Source organism: Elephas maximus, chromosome 3 (genome assembly GCF_024166365.1).
Source record: "Elephas maximus indicus isolate mEleMax1 chromosome 3, mEleMax1 primary haplotype, whole genome shotgun sequence".
NCBI lineage: Eukaryota > Metazoa > Chordata > Mammalia > Proboscidea > Elephantidae > Elephas > Elephas maximus.
The window spans coordinates 200,356,518-200,370,495 of NC_064821.1; the positions used below are offsets into that span (position 1 = coordinate 200,356,518).

The window sequence follows — 13,978 nt, forward strand, 5'->3', positions numbered from 1 at the left end:
CTTCTCGGGTCCCGGCAGCGCTTGAGGAGCGGCCCGTCCCCAGCGGATGGGTGTCTTCCGCCCCCCGGCTCAGGGTCGCCGACCGCCGCCCAGCGACTCCGGCTCCCAGGTGCCAGGTGGAGAGCGGCCTGTCGGAGATGTGCACCGTCTCGGTGCCGGCTGTGGCCTAGCCGAGCGTCGCCGAGCGGCCGCGACGTGGCGGAGAATGGAAGGGGCTTGGCGAGCCGGAGGTGTGGAGCAGGCGTGCCCCGGGGGCAGGCCGCAGCCGGGAGCTCAGGGCCGGGGGTGGGGGGCCGCGCGCCCTGGAGCGCCCCGCTGCGGGCGGGAGGCCGGAGGAAGCGAGCGGGAGAGCGCCCCCCAGCGGCGGGGCGGAGGAGGGCGGGGCGGGGGCGTGTGGAGAGCGGCGGGGCTCGGCTGGCGCCGGGCGGCGGCTGGTGGTGCTGTGAGGGCCCGGAGCCGCGGACGGGTGAGCCAGGCGTCGAGAAGGGTCTGCGCCCGGCGGCGGGCGGCGGCGGCGGCGGCAGCACGCTGGTGCGAGTTCCGCGCGGCATCTTGGGCTCGTCTGGGCCGTGCGGCGTTGGTGGTATAGTGGTGAGCATAGCTGCCTTCCAAGCAGTTGACCCGGGTTCGATTCCCGGCCAACGCAGTGGGCTGACTTTTTGCCAGAGGCCCAGCCCAGGGCCGTCTTGCCAGGTATGGCTGACGGAGTCGGCACTTGGCTCGGTGTGTATGTGTGGGAGAAGGAAGGAGGCGCCCAGCGTTTTGGGGGTGCTGCGAGCAAGAGAAAAGGGCGCGGAGTGCGAGGGGAGGCCGGGCCGGGCGACTGGAGGCCGGAGCAAGGTCCACGGCTGGGGCCGAGGGGTGCGGAGGCGCTGAGTGCAGGTGGCGCAGGCAGGACGGGTGGCCCGACGCTCCCTGGTGGTCTAGTGGTTAGGATTCGGCGCTCTCACCGCCGCGGCCCGGGTTCGATTCCCGGTCAGGGAAGCCGTTCTTCTTCCTCTCTGCCCACAAACAACTTGCCGCGCACCTCCCTCCACACCTGCCTTTTAGCCAACGCTTGCAGGCCCAGCACACCGCCTGGCCCGCTGCCGCCACCAATGCCATCCGATCCTTTTCGACCCGCTCGCCCACCACAGGCCTACTTGCTCGTCCGCCCTGGCGCTGGCGCTGGCGCAGGCGCTCGCGTTCTCTGGCATCTGTCAGCCCCAAAGCCCACAGGCCAGGACAGCCTCTGGCCGGCGGTGGCCAGGAGCGGAGCCCGCGTCCTCGCTGCTGCCAGCGCGCGCCCTGGCGCGTGCTTGCATTTGGCTCAGCTACCAGGCCAGACCTGGGCTGGGGGAGCCAAGCTTGTGAAGGCCCAGACCCTGAGCAGGGCGACGGCGGCCGGGAGACAGAAGAACGTGAAAGGGGAATCTGGGAATGCCCGGCCAGCTGGGGGGTCCGGGTGGGGTCGGAGGGGGGGATGAGAGTAAGGGGGAGAGAGGAATGTGAGACCGGGGGCCGTCGGGGAAATGGACATGCCCAACGGCTGAGGGGCGGTGGCAGCAGGTAGCCTTCCCCGACTCTCTAACACGACGGTATTAGCAAGGCGCCAACAGATCTCAGCGTGGACAGAAATTGACGGAGAACACCCCTACTCCCGCCCCCCGGATTGTACGACCCATGCATTTTATCCCACTCCTGCCTTACCACATATCTATCCCGGTGTCCATCCCTCCTTCCACCCCGAACGTCCCTCTTGTTAACTCATTGATGATGCCGCGCCTGGTAGATGGCAGACGGCAGTCATCCGCGTCTTGCAAGGCCTGCGGACAGAGAGGGTCTAATATTTGCTTCAAGACTCTTTTTCTTAGAAATCAAGTTTGCACGCAAGGAAACGCACAAGCCTCACGCCAGACAGTCGTTCCTTGGGTATCTTCGTGGTTCTCTTCCCACTCACCTCCCCTTCCCTCTCTCTCTGTCTTTAATTGTGGTGAAAGTATACTTAAGACAGAATATACCATTTTCACCATTTCTGAGTGCAGAATTCAGTGGCTTTAAGGACGTTCGCCGTCTTTTCTAACCGCCACGAATATCCATTTCCACTTTTTTTTTTTTTTAGTCATTCCCAAACCAACCCTGTCCCCACATAATGAGGGCCTCCTGTTTCCCCTTCCCGGCTACCCCGGGAAACGTCTATTCTCCTTTGTTGGTCTGGGAAGTTACCTGTTATACAGACGCGACGAAAGTAAAATCATACAACGTTTGTTGTTTTGGGTCTGGTTTACTTGACTCGGCGAATGTCTTCAAGGTTCATGCCTGTTGCGGCATGAGCATAACTTCATCCCTTGGGGTGGCCGTTCACGGGATTTGAAGAAAGAGATGGCTTTTGAAAAGGGCGATGGGGTGGATTCTGACTCCTGGCGACCCCATGTGTCTGAGAGTAGAACTGCACTCCGCGGGCTTCTCAGCGGCTTGGAATGTCAGGGCAGTAGAAGGCCAGGCATGGAAAGGCATAGCCTTGTGAGCAGGAACCCGTGTGATCATAGAGAAGCTTACTGTCACCCCAGGCACTTCCTTCCTGTCCCTGTTTTGTGAGTTGTGGATAGATGACCGCAGTGGAGGAAGCTGGCTGGTTGTTCGGGTGGCACGACACAAAGGACAGGGAAAGGTGAGGGAAACCCAAAAGAGGGGACAGACGTGTCCTGAGTGCTGGCAGGTGGAAGAAGGAGTCCAGATGTCAGAGTGTCCAAGCCGCCCTAGGGCAGGAGGGCGCGTAGCGAGTGCGGCCGCCCAGTCAGGTGCCGGCGCTGCAGAGGCTTGGGGGCTTCGGAGCATTATGCCAGGCCAGTGTGGAGATGAGGGTGGGGACATGGGAGGGGCGGGAGCGACCCTGGGGATGCCGGGGGTGGCCAGCCCGGTGGATGTGCGTCATCAGGGCAAGGCAAGGTGTTCGTGTGATAGAGGTCTGTGGTGGCGGGTCAGGCGGAGGCTGGAAGGACCACTAGATGGCTAGCTGGGGGGCGGGGGGGGGAGTGTTGGGAGGGTGGGCTTAGGTCCCACCCAGATCCAAGGGCACGTCATGAGACTGGACCCGGCCAGACAAGGTTGCCCGCGGTGCTGTGCCTGAAGTCAGTCAACCTAAAGAGTGGGAGGTTGATTGGGGGCAAGGGTGCTGTCGAGAGAGAGCCAGCGTGAGACAGGGACCGGGAGACAGAGAGGGAGACAGAGATAGAGACAGAGACGGACAGACAGAAGAGGGCGCGAGAAACAGACAGACACACAGAGAGACACGCAGAGAGAGATTAGAAGAGAAGGGAAGAGAGAAAAACGTCTGGAAAAGGCCGTGAGGTCTTAGGGCGCGCGACTGGCCCAGAGGCTTAAACGTCCCTTTGTCAGGACACGGGAGTGCGTTAGGTGCGCGTTTGGGGCACCGTGGGGTGCGGTGGGGTGGGACGGGGGACTCAGTGGAGATTGAAAGAGGCCCGAGCAACAGAGGCCTCCAGTGACCTTTGGCCAAAAGTTTGGATCGTGGTAAGGGGGAGGCGGGCAAGGAAGGGGCGTGTTTACCACTGTGTTGTGGAGGAGTGGGCTAAAGTGACTGCACTGACAGGACTTTCATTTTCTCGTGCGCGATGATGACCAGGACACGGTAGGGGAGCGTAATGCGTTGCTTTTCCGAGTATGGATCCGGCCGTGCGACTTCCTTGGTAATGGTCCAGCAAGGATGGTGTCATTTTGGGAGCGTGGCCAGGAAGGGTGGTGAGATGGGAAGAGGCATGTTGCACGGTGGTCCTCTGTGAAGTGAAACGTGTGGCTAAGGTTTCGTCAGGGTGATGAAGAGAAAAGGGTGGCTGCCCGGGAGAAGTGTTGGGGTAGAGGCCACTGGAGGTCGGCGCCGGAGCGCGGTGTGCTTTCGGCCCCAGGGTGTGGGAGAGGCGCAGGGCACTGGCACACTGCTGGGCCGCAGGTGGGAGCGGAGCCCCAGGGCTCTGGGAGAGTTGCCCCGAGTGTAGTAGGAGAGCCAGAGCAGAGCAGAGCAAGCACTGAGCAGTCGGCGGCGTGAATTGGGGCAGAGCGACCAAAAGGGGACAGGGGACTGCATGGGCCGGGAATCGAACCCGGGCCTCCCGCGTGGCAGGCGAGAATTCTACCACTGAACCACCCATGCGCTGCCGGCGTCCGGGCGGCTGGCTCCAGCCTGTGCCCCTGCCCTGTCTTCGCTGGCCCGCCGCTGGGCTCAGGACGCTGCTCACTACCTGGCCGGGGCGTCTGTCTCTCTGCTCCCCTAGAGCTAGGCAGGCGGCGGCGGCCAGCCTGGGGCCGGCGGCCTGGTGCGGGTGGGCGGGACGGGCGGGCAAGGGAAGGGGTCTGGGCGACCGACGTGGAAGAGAGGCAGGTGCCAGGCGTGTCGAGGGTCCTGGACGGAGGCGGAGGGAGAGAGGTAGTCCCTGCCCATCCCGTGGCTGGGAGGAAGCCTAGAGCCCGAAGGAGCCTGGTCGGCCAGCGCCAATCCCAGCCAGGCCAGGTGGCCTGTGGCGCGCAGAGGTGCTCACAGCTGTCCCGGCGGCGACCCCCGGCATGCACCCCCAGGACCCCCTTGGGCGGCCAGTTTTCTCGCCCGTGCTTGGGGGTGTGGGCACAGGAAGTCCGGGAGCAAGGGAGCGGGACGCCTGCATCCTCCTGTGGCGGCTGCCTGCCAGCGGCGGGACGTCGGACAAAGTGGCCACAGCGGTCTGAGCCTGCCTTCCGCCCTCCGTCCTCCGGCCAGCCGCACTCCTTAGGATGCTGTGCTGGAGGGGGTGGGTTGTGGAGCGGGAGCCGGCCGACCCATCGAAAGAGCTCTTCGGCAGCAGAGAGGTCGTTGGCGCGGTGGGTCTGCTCCCAGGCAGCGGCTACCCGCGTGGAACTGGGATGTGGCACGCCCGAGGTGGACCGGGCCCTGTGCCCGGCTCTGGCTTCTCCTCGCCAGCCGGTGGTGGGGCTGAAAATGCAGCGGCATGGCCGGTGTGGGGAGGCAAGGTCCCCAAACTCAACAAGCGCGGAGACCACGGGCTGAAGAGAGGGCGCAGCGGGTGTTAGTGGGAAGGGGATTCGGGGCGGGAGAGAGGAATGGGCAGGAGGCTGGTGTGGAAAGGGCGGGATGATGGCCAAGGTTTTGGGTGGTGTGGTGCTGCTTGCAGCAGCGCAGGGCAAAAGCGAGTTGCTGCCGTTCAGCGGGCAGAAGGTGGAGGACCACCGGGGAGGGCTTTCCGCACGGGCCAGATGGAGCCCACAGACACACGCAGGCAAACGGGGCTAAAGACCAGGGGCGGATTAACCAGGAAGGCCGGTGAGCAGCGGCTTGCGTTGAGCCAGGGTCGCGCGCACGGGCGGGCTCCACTGTATTGGCTCCCTACTCTGTGGTGAGCGGTTTCAAGTGGGCTTCACCACATCCTTGCTGTGGTGGGAGAGCGGTGAGATCGTGAGCTGCAGATTGGTGGGAAGCCTAACAATTGGACCCGTGCCTACCTTGCTTGTTGGGTAATCGGGGCCTGACAAAGACAGAGAGAGAGGGAGAGGGAGAGGTGAAAGACAGAGGGAAGAGGGAAAGGGCGAGGGCAGAGAGAGGACAGGGGTAAGAGAGAGGAGGTAGCTGTGATGGGAAGTCGAGAAACCGCGCGGATGCGGGGGCAGGCAGGTAGGAGGGGTGAGTTTCATGGTGGGCAGTTGGGCTGGGGCTGGCCGGAAAGGCAGTTACCAGAGGGGTTCAAGGCGCTGGAGCATCCTAGCTGTCAGGGATGTGCCTGACAAGTTAGGGTGTCGGAGCGGGGTGGGGCCACGGGCTGGAGGCTGGAGAGGCAGAAGGATTGCACGGCCCGAGCGTGGACAGTCGCCCAGTAAAGGGCAGAGACGCGTGTGGTGAAGGCTGGGGACAGTAGGTGGCTGTTGCCAAAAGGTTGTCTTGTCAGGAGTGGGATTCGAACCCACGCCTCCAGGGGAGACTGCGACCTGAACGCAGCGCCTTAGACCGCTCGGCCATCCTGACGGCGGCTGTGGGCGCGTCGCCGCTGGCCCGGCTGCGACGCCGCGCCAACGCCGGTGCCCTGGGCCGGTCGGCGCGCCTCCTGGACGGCCTTGCGGCTGCGCGACCGACGGACGGACGGACGGACGGACGGACGGACGGACGGACGGACGGCGCGCGCGAAGGCTCGGAGCCGAGCGCCACCAAGGCCGGCCGACCCGGCGAGGTGCCCGGCCAACTCCCCCACGCACCGTCCCCCGGGCCCCGCCAGCCGCTGCCCCGGCCTCCGTCCTCACGTCAGCTCTCGCGCCCACCAATGCCTCCTCCTCCTCGCAGACGTTTTCTGCCCGCTCGATCCCCTTTCTTTCTCCCGGCGCTTTCGCCGCCGTGGAGGGAAGCGGCCGCCGCGCACGCGGAGCTTCGGTATCCCCCGGGCCCGGCCCGGGTGCCAGGCTGCGTGGACGGCGAGGATGGAGGTGGGCGGGGCGCGCTCTGTCGCCGAGCATGCAGCGAGCAGGGGGCAGGAAGAGGCGTCGGCGTCGGCGTCGGAGTCGGCGTGGTGTGCAGCGGCGGCGGCGGGAGAGCGTTCTGCACCCCGGACGGCCACCGCCGTCCTCGTTAGTATAGTGGTGAGTATCCCCGCCTGTCACGCGGGAGACCGGGGTTCGATTCCCCGACGGGGAGGCAGACGCCCTTTTTGGCCTCTGCCGCCACGCACCCGGCGCCCGCTCTCAGACCCAGTGGCCGGCGCAATGCCCTGCCCTGCCCTGCCCCGCCCTGCCCTGCCCTCCGCGCTCCACCTGGGCCCTTGGCGTCATCCTCTGCGGGGCACAGCCCACCCTCCGCCCACCTTCCCTTCCAATCCTCCTGGCCAAGGCGCCTGGTCGCCCGCCAGCCACAGCAGCCTTCTCGGGTCCCGGCAGCGCTTGAGGAGCGGCCCGTCCCCAGCGGATGGGTGTCTTCCGCCCCCCGGCTCAGGGTCGCCGACCGCCGCCCAGCGACTCCGGCTCCCAGGTGCCAGGTGGAGAGCGGCCTGTCGGAGATGTGCACCGTCTCGGTGCCGGCTGTGGCCTAGCCGAGCGTCGCCGAGCGGCCGCGACGTGGCGGAGAATGGAAGGGGCTTGGCGAGCCGGAGGTGTGGAGCAGGCGTGCCCCGGGGGCAGGCCGCAGCCGGGAGCTCAGGGCCGGGGGTGGGGGGCCGCGCGCCCTGGAGCGCCCCGCTGCGGGCGGGAGGCCGGAGGAAGCGAGCGGGAGAGCGCCCCCCAGCGGCGGGGCGGAGGAGGGCGGGGCGGGGGCGTGTGGAGAGCGGCGGGGCTCGGCTGGCGCCGGGCGGCGGCTGGTGGTGCTGTGAGGGCCCGGAGCCGCGGACGGGTGAGCCAGGCGTCGAGAAGGGTCTGCGCCCGGCGGCGGGCGGCGGCGGCGGCGGCAGCACGCTGGTGCGAGTTCCGCGCGGCATCTTGGGCTCGTCTGGGCCGTGCGGCGTTGGTGGTATAGTGGTGAGCATAGCTGCCTTCCAAGCAGTTGACCCGGGTTCGATTCCCGGCCAACGCAGTGGGCTGACTTTTTGCCAGAGGCCCAGCCCAGGGCCGTCTTGCCAGGTATGGCTGACGGAGTCGGCACTTGGCTCGGTGTGTATGTGTGGGAGAAGGAAGGAGGCGCCCAGCGTTTTGGGGGTGCTGCGAGCAAGAGAAAAGGGCGCGGAGTGCGAGGGGAGGCCGGGCCGGGCGACTGGAGGCCGGAGCAAGGTCCACGGCTGGGGCCGAGGGGTGCGGAGGCGCTGAGTGCAGGTGGCGCAGGCAGGACGGGTGGCCCGACGCTCCCTGGTGGTCTAGTGGTTAGGATTCGGCGCTCTCACCGCCGCGGCCCGGGTTCGATTCCCGGTCAGGGAAGCCGTTCTACTTCCTCTCTGCCCACAAACAACTTGCCGCGCACCTCCCTCCACACCTGCCTTTTAGCCAACGCTTGCAGGCCCAGCACACCGCCTGGCCCGCTGCCGCCACCAATGCCATCCGATCCTTTTCGACCCGCTCGCCCACCACAGGCCTACTTGCTCGTCCGCCCTGGCGCTGGCGCTGGCGCAGGCGCTCGCGTTCTCTGGCATCTGTCAGCCCCAAAGCCCACAGGCCAGGACAGCCTCTGGCCGGCGGTGGCCAGGAGCGGAGCCCGCGTCCTCGCTGCTGCCAGCGCGCGCCCTGGCGCGTGCTTGCATTTGGCTCAGCTACCAGGCCAGACCTGGGCTGGGGGAGCCAAGCTTGTGAAGGCCCAGACCCTGAGCAGGCGACGGCGGCCGGGAGACAGAAGAACGTGAAAGGGGAATCTGGGAATGCCCGGCCAGCTGGGGGGTCCGGGTGGGGTCGGAGGGGGGGATGAGAGTAAGGGGGAGAGAGGAATGTGAGACCGGGGGCCGTCGGGGAAATGGACATGCCCAACGGCTGAGGGGCGGTGGCAGCAGGTAGCCTTCCCCGACTCTCTAACACGACGGTATTAGCAAGGCGCCAACAGATCTCAGCGTGGACAGAAATTGACGGAGAACACCCCTACTCCCGCCCCCCGGATTGTACGACCCATGCATTTTATCCCACTCCTGCCTTACCACATATCTATCCCGGTGTCCATCCCTCCTTCCACCCCGAGCGTCCCTCTTGTTAACTCATCGATGATGCCGCGCCTGGTAGATGGCAGACGGCAGTCATCCGCGTCTTGCAAGGCCTGCGGACAGAGAGGGTCTAATATTTGCTTCAAGACTCTTTTTCTTAGAAATCAAGTTTGCACGCAAGGAAACGCACAAGCCTCACGCCAGACAGTCGTTCCTTGGGTATCTTCGTGGTTCTCTTCCCACTCACCTCCCCTTCCCTCTCTCTCTGTCTTTAATTGTGGTGAAAGTATACTTAAGACAGAATATACCATTTTCACCATTTCTGAGTGCAGAATTCAGTGGCTTTAAGGACGTTCGCCGTCTTTTCTAACCGCCACGAATATCCATTTCCACTTTTTTTTTTTTTTTTAGTCATTCCCAAACCAACCCTGTCCCCACATAATGAGGGCCTCCTGTTTCCCCTTCCCGGCTACCCCGGGAAACGTCTATTCTCCTTTGTCGGTCTGGGAAGTTACCTGTTATACAGACGCGACGAAAGTAAAATCATACAACGTTTGTTGTTTTGGGTCTGGTTTACTTGACTCGGCGAATGTCTTCAAGGTTCATGCCTGTTGCGGCATGAGCATAACTTCATCCCTTGGGGTGGCCGTTCACGGGATTTGAAGAAAGAGATGGCTTTTGAAAAGGGCGATGGGGTGGATTCTGACTCCTGGCGACCCCATGTGTCTGAGAGTAGAACTGCACTCCGCGGGCTTCTCAGCGGCTTGGAATGTCAGGGCAGTAGAAGGCCAGGCATGGAAAGGCATAGCCTTGTGAGCAGGAACCCGTGTGATCATAGAGAAGCTTACTGTCACCCCAGGCACTTCCTTCCTGTCCCTGTTTTGTGAGTTGTGGATAGATGACCGCAGTGGAGGAAGCTGGCTGGTTGTTCGGGTGGCACGACACAAAGGACAGGGAAAGGTGAGGGAAACCCAAAAGAGGGGACAGACGTGTCCTGAGTGCTGGCAGGTGGAAGAAGGAGTCCAGATGTCAGAGTGTCCAAGCCGCCCTAGGGCAGGAGGGCGCGTAGCGAGTGCGGCCGCCCAGTCAGGTGCCGGCGCTGCAGAGGCTTGGGGGCTTCGGAGCATTATGCCAGGCCAGTGTGGAGATGAGGGTGGGGACATGGGAGGGGCGGGAGCGACCCTGGGGATGCCGGGGGTGGCCAGCCCGGTGGATGTGCGTCATCAGGGCAAGGCAAGGTGTTCGTGTGATAGAGGTCTGTGGTGGCGGGTCAGGCGGAGGCTGGAAGGACCACTAGATGGCTAGCTGGGGGGCGGGGGGGGGAGTGTTGGGAGGGTGGGCTTAGGTCCCACCCAGATCCAAGGGCACGTCATGAGACTGGACCCGGCCAGACAAGGTTGCCCGCGGTGCTGTGCCTGAAGTCAGTCAACCTAAAGAGTGGGAGGTTGATTGGGGGCAAGGGTGCTGTCGAGAGAGAGCCAGCGTGAGACAGGGACCGGGAGACAGAGAGGGAGACAGAGATAGAGACAGAGACGGACAGACAGAAGAGGGCGTGAGAAACAGACAGACACACAGAGAGACACGCAGAGAGAGATTAGAAGAGAAGGGAAGAGAGAAAAACGTCTGGAAAAGGCCGTGAGGTCTTAGGGCGCGCGACTGGCCCAGAGGCTTAAACGTCCCTTTGTCAGGACACGGGAGTGCGTTAGGTGCGCGTTTGGGGCACCGTGGGGTGCGGTGGGGTGGGACGGGGGACTCAGTGGAGATTGAAAGAGGCCCGAGCAACAGAGGCCTCCAGTGACCTTTGGCCAAAAGTTTGGATCGTGGTAAGGGGGAGGCGGGCAAGGAAGGGGCGTGTTTACCACTGTGTTGTGGAGGAGTGGGCTAAAGTGACTGCACTGACAGGACTTTCATTTTCTCGTGCGCGATGATGACCAGGACACGGTAGGGGAGCGTAATGCGTTGCTTTTCCGAGTATGGATCCGGCCGTGCGACTTCCTTGGTAATGGTCCAGCAAGGATGGTGTCATTTTGGGAGCGTGGCCAGGAAGGGTGGTGAGATGGGAAGAGGCATGTTGCACGGTGGTCCTCTGTGAAGTGAAACGTGTGGCTAAGGTTTCGTCAGGGTGATGAAGAGAAAAGGGTGGCTGCCCGGGAGAAGTGTTGGGGTAGAGGCCACTGGAGGTCGGCGCCGGAGCGCGGTGTGCTTTCGGCCCCAGGGTGTGGGAGAGGCGCAGGGCACTGGCACACTGCTGGGCCGCAGGTGGGAGCGGAGCCCCAGGGCTCTGGGAGAGTTGCCCCGAGTGTAGTAGGAGAGCCAGAGCAGAGCAGAGCAAGCACTGAGCAGTCGGCGGTGTGAATTGGGGCAGAGCGACCAAAAGGGGACAGGGGACTGCATGGGCCGGGAATCGAACCCGGGCCTCCCGCGTGGCAGGCGAGAATTCTACCACTGAACCACCCATGCGCTGCCGGCGTCCGGGCGGCTGGCTCCAGCCTGTGCCCCTGCCCTGTCTTCGCTGGCCCGCCGCTGGGCTCAGGACGCTGCTCACTACCTGGCCGGGGCGTCTGTCTCTCTGCTCCCCTAGAGCTAGGCAGGCGGCGGCGGCCAGCCTGGGGCCGGCGGCCTGGTGCGGGTGGGCGGGACGGGCGGGCAAGGGAAGGGGTCTGGGCGACCGACGTGGAAGAGAGGCAGGTGCCAGGCGTGTCGAGGGTCCTGGACGGAGGCGGAGGGAGAGAGGTAGTCCCTGCCCATCCCGTGGCTGGGAGGAAGCCTAGAGCCCGAAGGAGCCTGGTCGGCCAGCGCCAATCCCAGCCAGGCCAGGTGGCCTGTGGCGCGCAGAGGTGCTCACAGCTGTCCCGGCGGCGACCCCCGGCATGCACCCCCAGGACCCCCTTGGGCGGCCAGTTTTCTCGCCCGTGCTTGGGGGTGTGGGCACAGGAAGTCCGGGAGCAAGGGAGCGGGACGCCTGCATCCTCCTGTGGCGGCTGCCTGCCAGCGGCGGGACGTCGGACAAAGTGGCCACAGCGGTCTGAGCCTGCCTTCCGCCCTCCGTCCTCCGGCCAGCCTCACTCCTTAGGATGCTGTGCTGGAGGGGGTGGGTTGTGGAGCGGGAGCCGGCCGACCCATCGAAAGAGCTCTTCGGCAGCAGAGAGGTCGTTGGCGCGGTGGGTCTGCTCCCAGGCAGCGGCTACCCGCGTGGAACTGGGATGTGGCACGCCCGAGGTGGACCGGGCCCTGTGCCCGGCTCTGGCTTCTCCTCGCCAGCCGGTGGTGGGGCTGAAAATGCAGCGGCATGGCCGGTGTGGGGAGGCAAGGTCCCCAAACTCAACAAGCGCGGAGACCACGGGCTGAAGAGAGGGCGCAGCGGGTGTTAGTGGGAAGGGGATTCGGGGCGGGAGAGAGGAATGGGCAGGAGGCTGGTGTGGAAAGGGCGGGATGATGGCCAAGGTTTTGGGTGGTGTGGTGCTGCTTGCAGCAGCGCAGGGCAAAAGCGAGTTGCTGCCGTTCAGCGGGCAGAAGGTGGAGGACCACCGGGGAGGGCTTTCCGCACGGGCCAGATGGAGCCCACAGACACACGCAGGCAAACGGGGCTAAAGACCAGGGGCGGATTAACCAGGAAGGCCGGTGAGCAGCGGCTTGCGTTGAGCCAGGGTCGCGCGCACGGGCGGGCTCCACTGTATTGGCTCCCTACTCTGTGGTGAGCGGTTTCAAGTGGGCTTCACCACATCCTTGCTGTGGTGGGAGAGCGGTGAGATCGTGAGCTGCAGATTGGTGGGAAGCCTAACAATTGGACCCGTGCCTACCTTGCTTGTTGGGTAATCGGGGCCTGACAAAGACAGAGAGAGAGGGAGAGGGAGAGGTGAAAGACAGAGGGAAGAGGGAAAGGGCGAGGGCAGAGAGAGGACAGGGGTAAGAGAGAGGAGGTAGCTGTGATGGGAAGTCGAGAAACCGCGCGGATGCGGGGGCAGGCAGGTAGGAGGGGTGAGTTTCATGGTGGGCAGTTGGGCTGGGGCTGGCCGGAAAGGCAGTTACCAGAGGGGTTCAAGGCGCTGGAGCATCCTAGCTGTCAGGGATGTGCCTGACAAGTTAGGGTGTCAGAGCGGGGTGGGGCCACGGGCTGGGGCCACGGGCTGGAGGCTGGAGAGGCAGAAGGATTGCACGGCCCGAGCGTGGACAGTCGCCCAGTAAAGGGCAGAGACGTGTGTGGTGAAGGCTGGGGACAGTAGGTGGCTGTTGCCAAAAGGTTGTCTTGTCAGGAGTGGGATTCGAACCCACGCCTCCAGGGGAGACTGCGACCTGAACGCAGCGCCTTAGACCGCTCGGCCATCCTGACGGCGGCTGTGGGCGCGTCGCCGCTGGCCCGGCTGCGACGCCGCGCCAACGCCGGTGCCCTGGGCCGGTCGGCGCGCCTCCTGGACGGCCTTGCGGCTGCGCGACCGACGGACGGACGGACGGACGGACGGACGGACGGACGGACGGACGGCGCGCGCGAAGGCTCGGAGCCGAGCGCCACCAAGGCCGGCCGACCCGGCGAGGTGCCCGGCCAACTCCCCCACGCACCGTCCCCCGGGCCCCGCCAGCCGCTGCCCCGGCCTCCGTCCTCACGTCAGCTCTCGCGCCCACCAATGCCTCCTCCTCCTCGCAGACGTTTTCTGCCCGCTCGATCCCCTTTCTTTCTCCCGGCGCTTTCGCCGCCGTGGAGGGAAGCGGCCGCCGCGCACGCGGAGCTTCGGTATCCCCCGGGCCCGGCCCGGGTGCCAGGCTGCGTGGACGGCGAGGATGGAGGTGGGCGGGGCGCGCTCTGTCGCCGAGCATGCAGCGAGCAGGGGGCAGGAAGAGGCGTCGGCGTCGGCGTCGGAGTCGGCGTGGTGTGCAGCGGCGGCGGCGGGAGAGCGTTCTGCACCCCGGACGGCCACCGCCGTCCTCGTTAGTATAGTGGTGAGTATCCCCGCCTGTCACGCGGGAGACCGGGGTTCGATTCCCCGACGGGGAGGCAGACGCCCTTTTTGGCCTCTGCCGCCACGCACCCGGCGCCCGCTCTCAGACCCAGTGGCCGGCGCAATGCCCTGCCCTGCCCTGCCCCGCCCTGCCCTGCCCTCCGCGCTCCACCTGGGCCCTTGGCGTCATCCTCTGCGGGGCACAGCCCACCCTCCGCCCACCTTCCCTTCCAATCCTCCTGGCCAAGGCGCCTGGTCGCCCGCCAGCCACAGCAGCCTTCTCGGGTCCCGGCAGCGCTTGAGGAGCGGCCCGTCCCCAGCGGATGGGTGTCTTCCGCCCCCCGGCTCAGGGTCGCCGACCGCCGCCCAGCGACTCCGGCTCCCAGGTGCCAGGTGGAGAGCGGCCTGTCGGAGATGTGCACCGTCTCGGTGCCGGCTGTGGCCTAGCCGAGCGTCGCCGAGCGG

At 65.3% G+C, this 13,978-nt stretch overlaps 10 non-coding genes across 10 annotated transcripts; 6 read left to right on the forward strand and 4 right to left on the reverse strand.

Annotated features, from left to right (window-relative positions):
• Nucleotides 1–574: 574 nt before the first annotated feature.
• On the forward strand, nt 575–646 carry TRNAG-UCC (transfer RNA glycine (anticodon UCC)). The gene has a single exon. It is a non-coding gene; the product is annotated as a tRNA-Gly (tRNA).
• Nucleotides 647–912: 266 nt separating this feature from the next.
• TRNAE-CUC (transfer RNA glutamic acid (anticodon CUC)) lies at nt 913–984 on the forward strand. Its single transcript has one exon. It is a non-coding gene; the product is annotated as a tRNA-Glu (tRNA).
• Nucleotides 985–4,079: 3,095 nt separating this feature from the next.
• TRNAG-GCC (transfer RNA glycine (anticodon GCC)) lies at nt 4,080–4,150 on the reverse strand. Its single transcript has one exon. It is a non-coding gene; the product is annotated as a tRNA-Gly (tRNA).
• A 1,774-nt stretch (nt 4,151–5,924) lies between these two features.
• TRNAL-CAG (transfer RNA leucine (anticodon CAG)) lies at nt 5,925–6,007 on the reverse strand. The gene has a single exon. It is a non-coding gene; the product is annotated as a tRNA-Leu (tRNA).
• Nucleotides 6,008–6,595: 588 nt separating this feature from the next.
• On the forward strand, nt 6,596–6,667 carry TRNAD-GUC (transfer RNA aspartic acid (anticodon GUC)). Its single transcript has one exon. It is a non-coding gene; the product is annotated as a tRNA-Asp (tRNA).
• Nucleotides 6,668–7,462: 795 nt separating this feature from the next.
• TRNAG-UCC (transfer RNA glycine (anticodon UCC)) lies at nt 7,463–7,534 on the forward strand. Its single transcript has one exon. It is a non-coding gene; the product is annotated as a tRNA-Gly (tRNA).
• A 266-nt stretch (nt 7,535–7,800) lies between these two features.
• Nucleotides 7,801–7,872, forward strand: TRNAE-CUC (transfer RNA glutamic acid (anticodon CUC)). Its single transcript has one exon. It is a non-coding gene; the product is annotated as a tRNA-Glu (tRNA).
• Nucleotides 7,873–10,968: 3,096 nt separating this feature from the next.
• Nucleotides 10,969–11,039, reverse strand: TRNAG-GCC (transfer RNA glycine (anticodon GCC)). The gene has a single exon. It is a non-coding gene; the product is annotated as a tRNA-Gly (tRNA).
• Nucleotides 11,040–12,826: 1,787 nt separating this feature from the next.
• Nucleotides 12,827–12,909, reverse strand: TRNAL-CAG (transfer RNA leucine (anticodon CAG)). The gene has a single exon. It is a non-coding gene; the product is annotated as a tRNA-Leu (tRNA).
• A 588-nt stretch (nt 12,910–13,497) lies between these two features.
• TRNAD-GUC (transfer RNA aspartic acid (anticodon GUC)) lies at nt 13,498–13,569 on the forward strand. The gene has a single exon. It is a non-coding gene; the product is annotated as a tRNA-Asp (tRNA).
• The last annotated feature ends 409 nt before the right edge of the window (nt 13,570–13,978 follow it).